Source organism: Rhipicephalus microplus, chromosome X (assembly GCF_043290135.1).
Source record: "Rhipicephalus microplus isolate Deutch F79 chromosome X, USDA_Rmic, whole genome shotgun sequence".
In the NCBI taxonomy this organism is placed as follows: domain Eukaryota; kingdom Metazoa; phylum Arthropoda; class Arachnida; order Ixodida; family Ixodidae; genus Rhipicephalus; species Rhipicephalus microplus.
The window spans coordinates 377,921,707-377,933,805 of NC_134710.1; positions in this window are offsets into that span (position 1 = coordinate 377,921,707).

Sequence of the window (12,099 nt, forward strand, 5' to 3'; positions counted from 1 at the left end):
CGTCTTGGAGCGCCACATGAATAGGCTGGGCTCGGTAACCAGCAGCGAGCAGGCGACTACGAGCGGGGATCATGCGACCGACGTTCGATATTGTGACGATTCGAGATGAAACTCTCTATTTCCAGTGGTCGCTCACCAGGTCGAGGATGAGGGGCAATAGGCGGAAATCCACGGAGACCCACATGTCAGTATCGACATGTTCGGTAGACGTGTCGGGCTTCCCCACAGTGGAAACAAAGGGGCCTTTGGTCAGGTGTACGCCAGATGTCACTCCTCCTCGGTCGTGCTTCGGCGATCAACGGCGGGCTGCGAGTACGGAAGCCTACTTCCATTTGCTGAGTGCGTCGCCCATTGGGGTAAAACACGCTGGGTGAACTACACGATGGAGGACGTCGCACTGATTCCGCGTAGCTCTTTTCAACGCAGTGTTTCTGTTGTGGCACCTCGAACTGTGGAGGAGCGTGAACGGCTTGCCGTAGCTCAGCGCGTACTATCTTCGCAACAGAGAGCTGCTCTACAGTTGAAGCACTCACCTGCATCTTTGTAGCCCCTCCTTAATGAGAGCTCTGATTAGCTCTCGCAACGCGCTGATGTCATTGCGGAGAGTGACAGAAGTGACCTCACTAGGATGTACACCCTGTTTATACTCCCTGGCACGCTGTTGAAGGGCCCTCTCCATGGCAGTGGCTTCGTCATGGAACTCCGCAAATGTCGCTGGTGGGTTTCGAATCAGGCCGGCAAAAATCTCTTCTTTAACACCATGCAATAAGTGGTGAGCTTTCTTGGATTCGGTCATAGAGGGCTCCGCACCACTGAATAGCCGATCTATGTCCCCTATGTAAGTCGTCACCTTCTTGTTAGGGCCTTGAAACCTTGCCTCTATAGCACGCTCCGCTGTCTCTTTCCTGTTCTCTCGGGCGTAGGCCTTCAGGAACTGCCGGTGAAACTCATCTCATAACGTAAGCGTAGCTTCATGGTTATCAAACCATGTTTTCTCGAAGTCCTCGAGAATGCAGTACACATAGCGTAGCTTACGCTCTGGGGTGCAATCGTTGATGACGGCGACGCAGTCGAAATGCTCGAGCCAGTCATCGGCATCTTCAAAAGCAGCTCCGTGACATGTATTCGGCGTCTTGGGCTGGTTGAGAACCAGGTGTGCTGGTGCTGGCGTGGTGACGTTAGGTGGTGTTTGGTTCATAGTCCTCTGAGGTTCAGGCAGCAAACTGTGCTGTGGTTCGAGTTCCTGGAGACGACGGCTGGAACGCACATTCCAGCCGTCGTCTACTTGATGAGCTTGATGGGGCCCTCTCTTGCGACCGTATCATCTACGGTAGCCAGCACCTCCACCAGAAAATGTCACAAAGGCACAGAGACGCAGGCACAAAAACAAGGCGTTTACTTTCCTAACCAAAGACCAAAAGCACCAACACCAGAGCACACGCCCACAAAACTACTTCGTTATCCTCCTCAGAGGCTGGCCACTATAGTTGCTAGCCTACCTTGCGTCAATGTATTATAAAGAGTGAGGAAGACACAGCACCCATTCATCGGGTAAGCTCTTCTATTCTGTTCTGTGCCAGTCCCAAGCTCATACCCCACAATCCAGTTCTCCTCTTCGCCTTCGGCCATCACACTCAGCCACATGGCTTCGATGCGTGTCATGAAAAAAAAACACTGGGATGCGGCTTATCTGTTCTACCGAAACTCTCTTTTCTCATAACGAGACACGTGCACAGAAACACGTGTTTTCCTTGCGTGTTTCCACACTGCATTGACTATCCGTATACCCTACACGCCACTTGATTTCACTCAGCCTTTCAAAGATGACGAATAGCTTTTTTACTTGGCGTAAAGCTTCTTTCCAGGTGATTGTGTGCCTCGTTTCACCGGTTCATCGTCTCCTACACTGTATTGTGGTGCTGGTCGGTGGTCGCTGTTATAGTACCGTCTTTGATACTTTTGAGTGTTTTCAATTCTCTGGCGTGCCTTAGCCCAGATGACGTGGCAGGCGGTTTGCCCTGAAGCGGTAGATCTAGCTTTCAGAGGGGTGCTCAAATTGTGGACGGAAGACAATACCGCAATCTGCCCATACACAACTTCAAAAGATGAAGTTCCAATTGATATTGGAATGCCATGTTATTCGCATACGCGGCTGCCTATAGGTGATTGTACCAGCCAGCTTTAATGGTTTCTTGTTCTTACAATAAGGAGTAAATAGAGCCTGTCGAGCCTGGTTGTATCTATCTGTCAAGCCATTCGCTTGTGGATGGTACGCTGAAGTGAAATGTTTTGCGACACCAGCGTTTCGGAGGTACGTCCGGAGTTCACGACTACGGTAAGTAGCCGCTCTGTCCGAGATGATATTTTTATGTAGGCCGTGTTTCCATTTGAAGTGGTCATGCAGGAATCTTATCACACAGCTTGCTGCGAGAGACGGCACTGCAGTAACATACACAAACTTTGAGAAATGGTCCACTGTGACTATGATGTATCGGTTACCTACTGCTGTAGTCGGTAGTGGACCGACGTGGTCAATCCCGATTGTGGCAAAACAGCATCTGGGGGCGAAATAGGTGAAAGTAGTTCAGATTAGCGTCCCAAGGGACGCTTATGCTTTTCGCACATCTCACAGCTTGTGACACGCGATCGAACGCTTCTCTTCATCCTTGGCCACAAGAACCGTTCTCGGGCCTTCTGAATAGTAGCCTGGTGAGCTACGTGTCCACCTTCCGGGGCATCATGGATGGCATCCACGATTTCAGAACTCATATTTAATGGAATGACTAAGTAGTGGTGTTCTTGTTGGTTAGGAGTCCAATTGTGTCTATACAATGTTCTTCCAAGAAGGACAAACTTTGAATTACTGTGCGTGCATTCCAGAGACGTTATTATTGCAGCCGAATTCGCATCGTACTGTTGAGACTTTGAAATATCCCTTTGCGAGAACCATATCCAACCTTCTTAGGCTTGTGGAAAGGTTTCGTCGCACAGGTTTCCCGACAGTGTATCGGCAATCTGGTTTAGTCTTCCTGCCTGGTGCCTCACGTCGTAGGTGTAGTCTTGTAGCGAGATGATCCAGCGAGGAAACTTGTGTTTCAGGTATTGCTTGGCAAACATTCACGCCATCGCAGCATAGTTCATCACTACCATGAACTTGCGGCCGAACAAGTAGTGCCAGAACTTCTCGTCCACGCTCCAGGCCACAGCCAGACACTCTAACTCGTTTGAGTGGTAATGGCGTTCCGCGTCGGATAGCTTGCGGCTAGCGTAAGCTACGACATGGTCAGTTTCATCTGGGTCGCTGTGAACGTGGACCGCTCCTAAACCCTCTGACGTGCGTCGGTGTGCACTTCAGTGTCACATTTATTGTGAAAATTACTCAAAAATTGAACACTGGGTGAGCCTATGTTTGAGGATATGAAAGGAAGCATTCTGTGAAGTACCGCACGCAATAGTCGACGCTTTCTTAAGCATATTTGTGAGTGGGGCTGCTGTTGATGCAAAGTTAGGAACAAATTTTCGCAGGTACAATGCGAGGCCTATAATTGCTGGCAGCTGTTTCAGACATATTGGAGTAGGGAAATAGGCTACAGCTACTACTCATTCAGGCAAATATTCAACACCATGTGCCCACCAGAGATCGTGGGTGATAAAAATTGGCATTTTTCTCGGTTAAGGTGGAATGCGGCATCAAATATTCGTTGGATAACGTCATCCGAATTTCGCGGATGTTCCTTTTCTTTTCCTCCTATGACCAATATGTCATCAAGATACCCGACACAAGCGTGATCTTTCAGTAAACCCAAGACGACATTCATGACACGCTGAAATGCACTTGGCGCTGTTCGCAGCCCAAAGAGCATGTGATTAAACTATTAGAAACCCGAAGGCTTCCAGAACGAAGTTTTGCACATGTCTTTTTCAGCAACATCGATTTGCTAGTATCCCGCACACAGATCAATTGACGAGAAAAATAGAGGGCCGTACAGTGCCTTTGGCGTCATCAATGCGAGGAAGCGCGTATGAATCAGGAATTGTGTGCTTATTCAATTCTTGATAATCGACAGAAAACCTGAGGCTCCCATTCTTCTTTCGGGCAAGGATGACAGGTGCAGGCGTCCGAAGGGCTAGACGATGGTCTGATTACGTCAGTGACCAGCATTTCCTGCACTTGTTCGGCGATTACGGCCCGTTCGCGTTAGACATAACGTCGCAGTGGTACAGGGATGGGTGCGTGACCATCTGTGGGTATGCGATGTTCCAGTAATCTAGTACCTGGTAGCTGCAACGTGCTTTCCGCGAAAATCTATCTATTCTATTCGAGCACTGAGGAAAGTGTTGTAGGCACGTCAGCCTCACCTTTAGCAACTTCGGTAGAACCCGAGACCAATGCATGTAGAAAGACTTTGCCACGCTTGTTGACAAGCTGTACGTCACCAGATAGGAAATATTCGGCCCCCAGGACCAAGTCTGTGGGCAACTGTTTGAATACCAGAACAGCAGCCACGAATTTCCTCCCGGCATCAGTTTGGAGGTGCATGTCGAGTGCACCGGCCGGTGAGGCGCTGCCACCGAGGCCGCAAAGAGGTGGGTCGATCAAAGACTTGAGGATGGTGGGGGCGTGTCGTCGAAAGAACGCTATGTGCGGCGCTCCAGCATTTACTAGTGCGTTAAGCTCCCCGATGCCATCGACACGGACGCGAACTGTAGGAAACGGGCGCAATAGGTAATTATTGGCTCAGTGCGAAGCTTGTGCGCTACTCTCGTTCCCATGTCCACAGCCAGCACACCAGAAATAAGCATGTTGCATTGTCGCACGTTTCTGCGCGGGGAGAGCACGAAACCACCGTGTATCAGTGTCCTGAAATTCTGCCGGCCTTTCGATCAAATTTGGAATGTGATCTTGTTCTGTTTGAACAGACAGTATTTCAGTGTGCGTCCAGTTATATTCGCCATCAACAATATACCGTCTGGCTGCCGGGGAGGGCCAGGCTATGTCACACGCCCGTAGGAGGTGTAATTTCTCGTAAATGTAGGTGGAAATGTCTTATGTGGGTGTTTGATGGTGTGACCGCATCTTCATAAACCGAGTGTCGTAGGCGCCTGGAAGTGGTGCAAATGTAGACGACAGGGCAGCGCTCTAAGTATACCACAAAATTTACTTGTGTCCCTGGAAACGCTGCCAGGCTTGGGCACCTCCTCGGAGACGATCTTACATGACGAATTTTTCGATGAGTTCCGGCCAAGAATATCTTCGCACGACAGAGTTGATGATGCAAATACAGGTGGTTGCGTCTTCCTCAAACCCATGAAACTACAGTATTTCACGAGCGGACGTAAAGCATCATGCCATATTGTTGAGCTATTGTGCCCGCATGGCAACGTCGGTGTCGCTGTACTGCCGTGGTGCTGCCGTGGAGCTGCCGTGGAACTGCCGTAGAGGCCTAAATGCCGTCGTTGGACTCCGGGAGTACTTGTTGACTGGGAAGGGCCATAAATATAGGCGGGTTAACGTATTCCGATGACTGTACGGTTTGCGACTGCGTCATTGTAAAGAGCAAAAAAGACACAGCACCCGTTCGTCGGGCAAGCTCTTCTATTCCCCAAGTCCATACCCCACAATCCAGTTCTCCTCTTCACCTTCGGTCATTACATTATATATATATATATATATATATATATATATATATATATATATATATATATATATATATACGTATACATATATATATATATATATTCATATATATATATACATATACGTATGTATATTGTGAAGAAGAAAACGGGGATTGTCAGCACCCTCCACCAATTGAAAAGGCGTTTATTGGTGACTGTTGCGACGGTGGCCCTACGATGAAAACACGATCGGGACAGAGCAACGGTCAAGCAGATGCCGGGCGAGAAAAGTCCAGCACCCAGTACCCAAGCAGTGGCGATGTTGCTTGTTTGCCAACGATGCGTTTTCTTCTTCACAATATATATATATATATATATATATATATATATATATATATATATATATATATATATATATATATATATATATATATATATATATTATGAGACCACGTCTGGTACGGCAGCAATCAGGTTATCTTTTTAATCCAGACGCATGGGCCAGAGAGCCAGCCCGCGTGACATACGATGATGATCACTGCAATGGTTTGGTCATAGAGATGAAGATGAAGTACATATTCAGCGCTCACACTATTTTCCACTCTTCGCGAAAGAGGGCAGCAAGTTAGAAAGGGTTGGGACGCCGAATATATCGTTTCAGTCGCGAGACGTGGGCGATCTTGGTGTGGCGGCGACGGCGATCAAGAGCCGCGTTGACAGGAGCAACGCGATAGTTGACTTCAGATGTTCGCTCCAGGACGGTGTATGGACCGAGATATCGGTGAAGGAATTTTTCGCAGAGCCCAGGTACAGAGACTGGTGTCCACAAAAGGACTTCGTCACCTGGGCGGAACACAACAACTCGACGCTTCGCATCAATGTCGATTTTTAACTTGTGCTGAATGATGGCAGTGTTGGCGCGGGCGATTTCACGGCAGCGGGTGACGCGAGCGGCGAACTCTTCCGGGAGAGATGAAAATGGATTGGATGATATGGACAAAAAGGTGGTGTCAAGAACAAAAGTCGGTACACGGCCATGCACGAGAAAAAAAGGGCTGAAATTTGTCGTACGCTGTATGGCAGTATTATATGCGAACGTGACGAAAAGAAGTATTGTGTCCCAGTTTTTGTGATCCGATTGCACGTACATAGAGATCATGTCCGACAAAGTTCGGTTAAAACACTCAGTGTAGACCATTAGTTTTTGGGGGATACGCTGATGTGGTCTTGTGGATGGTGTTAGAGGCCTGTAAGACTTCAACAAGGACATTTGAAAGAAATGTCTTGCCACGGTCACTAAGGAGCACACGAGGTGCGCCATGTCGTAAAATATTGGCGCAAAGGAAAAAATCGGCTACTTCAGAGGTAGCACCAGATGAAAGAGCTACCGTCTCCGCGTAGCGAGTAAGGTGGTCTACGGCAGTAACAATGCAACGGTGACCAGCTGGCGTAAGCGGAAGACGTCCGTATAAGTCTATGCCGACGAATTCCAAGGGAGTGAACGGGCACGGCAGTGGTTGCATTGGCCCCGCGGGAAGAGACGTGGTACGTTTTTGGTGCTGGCATGACGCGCAGGAAGCGACGTACTTGGCGACAGAAGTGGAGAGACCAGGCCAAAAGCAGCGAGTCTTGAGGCGGTCGTAGGTCTTTTGGAACCCTAAGTGGCCAGCTGTCGCATCGTCACAAAACGCTTGTAGAACTTCCAGACGAAGTGAGCGAGGAATGACGGGAACCCATTGGTTACCCAGAGGATGGTAAATTTGCCGACATAGTGTTTCCTCTTGAAGCTTGAAACGGGCAAGTTGTCGTTTTAGGCAGCTGTTTGGAGCACGCGATAAGCCAGTGAGCCGATCGACGATTGTGCGGCAGTAGGTATCGGCATGTTGGAGCGAAGCGAGATCTGTGGACGAAGGATGGTCCGCCGAGGCAACTAACTGTTTCGAAGCAGCAGCCGTCTGTTTCGTCACTTTGGTAGGCGGTGCCGAACAGATGGAAGGTGATACTTCGGCGCTTTGCGAGAGCGAGCAACGTGACAAAGCGTCGGAATCTTGGTGTTCTCGATCCGACCTATATGTGACGCTGTAGTCATACTCTTGCAATCGTAGTACCCAACGGTTAAGGCGTCCCGACAAATTTTTGAGAGACGATAACCAACACAGAGCATGATGGTCAGTCACTATTGTGAAATGCCGGCCGTATAAATAAGGGTGAAACTTTTGTACGGACCACACGATGGCGAGACATTCTTGCTCGGTGATACTGTAGTTTCGCTCAGCAGGTGACAGATTACGGCTCGCGTAGGCCACGACTTGTTCTTCGGAAGCATGGTTCCGCTGAAGAAGGACAGCACCGATGCCAAGTCCACTTGCGTCAGTGCGTAGCACAGTAGGTGCTGCAGGGTCGAAATGGCGAAGCACTGGTCGTGATGTGAGGCAGTGCTTGAGGGTGTGAAAAGCTGCTTCGCAGTCATCCGACCAGACAAAGGGTGCGCTCGTGGTCAGAAGTTTGTGCAGAGGAGCCGCAATAGTAGCGAAATCACGTACAAAGCGGCGGAAATACGACGCTAAGCCAAGGAAGCTGCGGAGGTCTTTCTGTGTGGTTAGTGTAGTAAAGTGCAGTACCGCGGCAACCTTGTCGGGATCGGGCTCAACGCCATGTTTACTGACGACGTGACCTAATACCTTGATGCTGTGACTGGCGAACCGACACTTCTTAGTGTTGAGCTGGAGACCGGCCTTAGCTAAACACGTGAGGACTTCGTCTAGCTTTTCCAGGTGCGGTGAGAAGCTGGACGAAAAGATGACAATGTCATCCAGGTAGCAAAGTCAAGTCTTCCATTTTATTCCCCGCAGTACCGTGTCTATCATCCGTTCGAATGTGGCTGGGGCATTGCACAGGCCAAAAGGCATCACATTGAATTCAAAGAGACCATCTGGCGTAGCAAACACAGTCTTCTTTTTATCAGACTCGTGCATTGGAATCTGCCAATAACCGGAGTGCAAGTCGAGAATTGAAAACTACTTGGCACCTTGTAAAGTATCAAGAGCGTCGTCAATGCGAGGCATTGGGTAGACGTCCTTACGAAAGATTTTGTTGAGTGAACTGTAATCAATGCAAAACCGTACCGAGCCATCCTTTTTTTCACTTGTACGACAGGAGAAGACCATGCGCTTATCGAAGGCTTGATGACGTTGCGCGCGAGCATGTCGTTGACTTGTTCTTCTATAGGCTTGCGTTCAGAAGCCGACACACGGTAAGGCCGGCGGCGAATCACACGGAATCCGTCAGTGTCGATACGATGGGCGGTCACTGTTGTTTGACCCAGACCTTCGGAACAAACGTCAAAGCAAGTTTTGTGCTTCATTATTAATGCTAGCAAGGCATCAGTTTGCGTTGGGTTGAGATGTTCACATAAAGTGGCCTTGAGAGCAGGACATGCATCTTCCGCTGGCATACACTTGGAGAATGGCGAAGCAGATGAACACGTGACGACACAAAGTGTTGCTTCTTCGGTAATGCTGGCAACAGTGGTCCCCTCTGGCAAGAAGTGGTTCTGACGTCGTGTTGCAGGCCGTGATGCTTGCATAACTACGGGAGAACCGCACTAAACAAGATGCGATGGGGATCTCTCGAAAAATGCAGCGCTGGCAAGGAACAACCACAGCGTCACCATCTGTATGTCTCGTCACTTGATCGTAAGGACACGTTTTTTTCCGGGAGGCAGGAAGAAATTCGCAGCTGTCACAAGGTTGGGCGACGAAAGGTCGGCAGCAGAAGAAAGCTCAGTGTCCGTAATACGAATGAGGGGCTGACCACACAAAATTTCAGCAGACGCCGCTGACAAGAAGTCCCAGCCTAAGATCATCTCATGAGCGCACGAAGACAGCACAGCCAATTGTATGTGATGACGGATTCCATCGATGAGAACACGAGCAGTGCACAACCCGGTCGGGCAAATTGGACTGTCATTAGCGCCGCATAACAGGGGACTGGCATAAGGAGTTTGCACTTTACGCAGGCGAAAACACAATTCACGATCAATTACCGAAATTGCGGCTCCAGTGTCTATAAGGGCGTCAACAAAAACACCTTCCACACAAACAGGTAGTAAATTAGCTGGACGAGACGGAGGAGTTGTAACGTTCCGACAACAAGCAGTTTCCCCTCCAAAAACTGCACCTTCTAGTTTTCCGAATCCAGAGAGATCGGCGCGGGACGCAGGGGTGATGACGTACGCCGAAACGGTGACGGAGAACGGCGGCGAGACGAGCGAGTAGGATGAGGCGCAGCATGAGACCGTGGAGGGGAGGGCGACAGACGGGAGGTGGATGAATACGGTGCGGGATCGTATTCATCGGGTCTCCGGGCAAAGTCTCTCTCGTAAGCTGAGTAACCACGTCCTTCATCCTGCTGACGGCGGTGGCAGAAACGGGATATATGACCCCTTATGCCACACTAGAAGCAGATGGGGCGCGGAGGACGCCATGTAGAATAGTCGCGGGGCCTTGGCACTTGAGTTGTCATCGCAGCCACATGATCGCATCCGACGTCCGCAGGCACGGTTGGAACTGGTGCAGGGGCCCGCGATGCAACTTCTGCGTACGAAGGCACAGGGAAGCGCACAGGAGACGGGGCATGTGCAGCGCTTGTCATTGATGCCAGTTCGTCCTTGATTATCTCTCGCAGGTTGGGAGGAGGTGTGCGGACAAACGCAATGGTTGGGTTGCTTGGAATAAGGCCGTGAATTTCTTCCCTGGCAATTGTGCGGATAAGGGCCCTGAATTCATGCTCTTTGGTAAAGCGAGCGTCGCAGGAGGCGTGTAGAAGGCGCATGGAATGAAGCGCGTCCAGGCGTTGGCATGTAGTGATGACGTCCCGGACGGTAGTCGGATTCTGGATCACGAGAGCATTGAAGGCCACAGAGTTGATACCTTTCAGTAGATGTCGGATGCGATCGGCCTCCGTCATGTCATTTTGTGCTCGGCGACAGAGAGCCAGAATATCTTCAATGTAGGACGTATACGATTCATCGTCCCCCTGGATGCGGGTGGCGAGCTTCTGTTTCGCTACTGCAGAGCATCCTGCGGACGTGCCAAATACCTGACGGAGATGCCCCGTGAAGGCCGACCAATTGGAGAAGTCGCTCTCGTGGTTGTAATACCAGGTTTTAGCGACGCCATCGAGGTAAAAAGGAACATAGCGCAGTTTGTGCGCCTCGTCACAATAATTACAAACGCTGGTTGGATCATAACTGTCCAGCCATTCTTCGACGTCTTCGTTGCGAAGGCCGGAAAATACAGGAGGGTCTCGATGAGAGGTACTCATGGTGTAGTGAAGCCTAAGTGACTGAGAAGGAGCGGTTGCAGCTGCGGGCGCGTTGGGTTCTGCCATCGCTGTCGATTGAGGGCACAACCGTCGACCAGACTGGAGCTACAGGGGTGATGGGTAGAGCAGGAGGATGTGGGAACCAAAGCACGTTCCACCACTTATGAGACCACGTCCGGTACAGCAGCAACCAGGTTATCTTTTTAATCCAGACGCACGAGCCTGAGAGGCAGCCCACGTGACATACGATGATGATCACTGCAATGGTTTGGTCATACAGATGAAGAGGAAGTACATAGTCAGCGCTCACAATATATATATATATATATATATATATATATATATATATATATATATATATATATATATATATATATATATATATGTTGTGAAGAAGAAAACGCATCGTTGGCAAGCAACATCGCCACTGCTTGGGTACTGGGTGCTGGGCTTTTTCGCTCGGCTCGTGCTGATCATCGCCGGCATCTGCTTGACCGTTGCTCTGTCCCGATCGTGTTTTCATCGTAGGGCCACCGTCGCAACAGTCACCAGTAAACGCCTGTTCAATTGGTGGAGGGTGCTGACATTCCCCGTCCCATTCGCCGTCGCCTAAAGCAGGTGCTGCGCAACCGAACGCTACCCCCCATTACGGCCATCAACAACGTGCAACCTGGCTCTTCCATTCCTTATCCCAGCAACCCCGGCGTTCTTCGTATGCCAGAGCCCAAGGTCTTTAGCGGAGCTATTGAGACTGACGAGGAAGACTGGTTCGCTAACTACGAACTGGTGAGCGCAAACAACAAGTGCGATGACGCGGACAAGTTGACTAATGTCATCTTTTACCTCACTGACGTGGCCGAAATGTGGTATAACAACCACAAAAACGACATTACGATGTGGTCCATCTTCAAAACGTCGTTCGCTGACGTTTTCGGCCGACCCGCTGTTCACAAGTCCAGAGCCGAACAACGCTTGCGGACTCGCGCACAGAAGCCATCTGAATTGTTCATCAGTTACATCGAAGACATTATTGGTCTTTGCAACTGTGTGAACACCGCCATGCCCGAGTCGGAGAAGATTAAGCACATCCTCAAAGAGATAGATGACGGCGCAATTCAGATGCTTCTGGTGCGCAATCCTGCCACCATTGCGGAA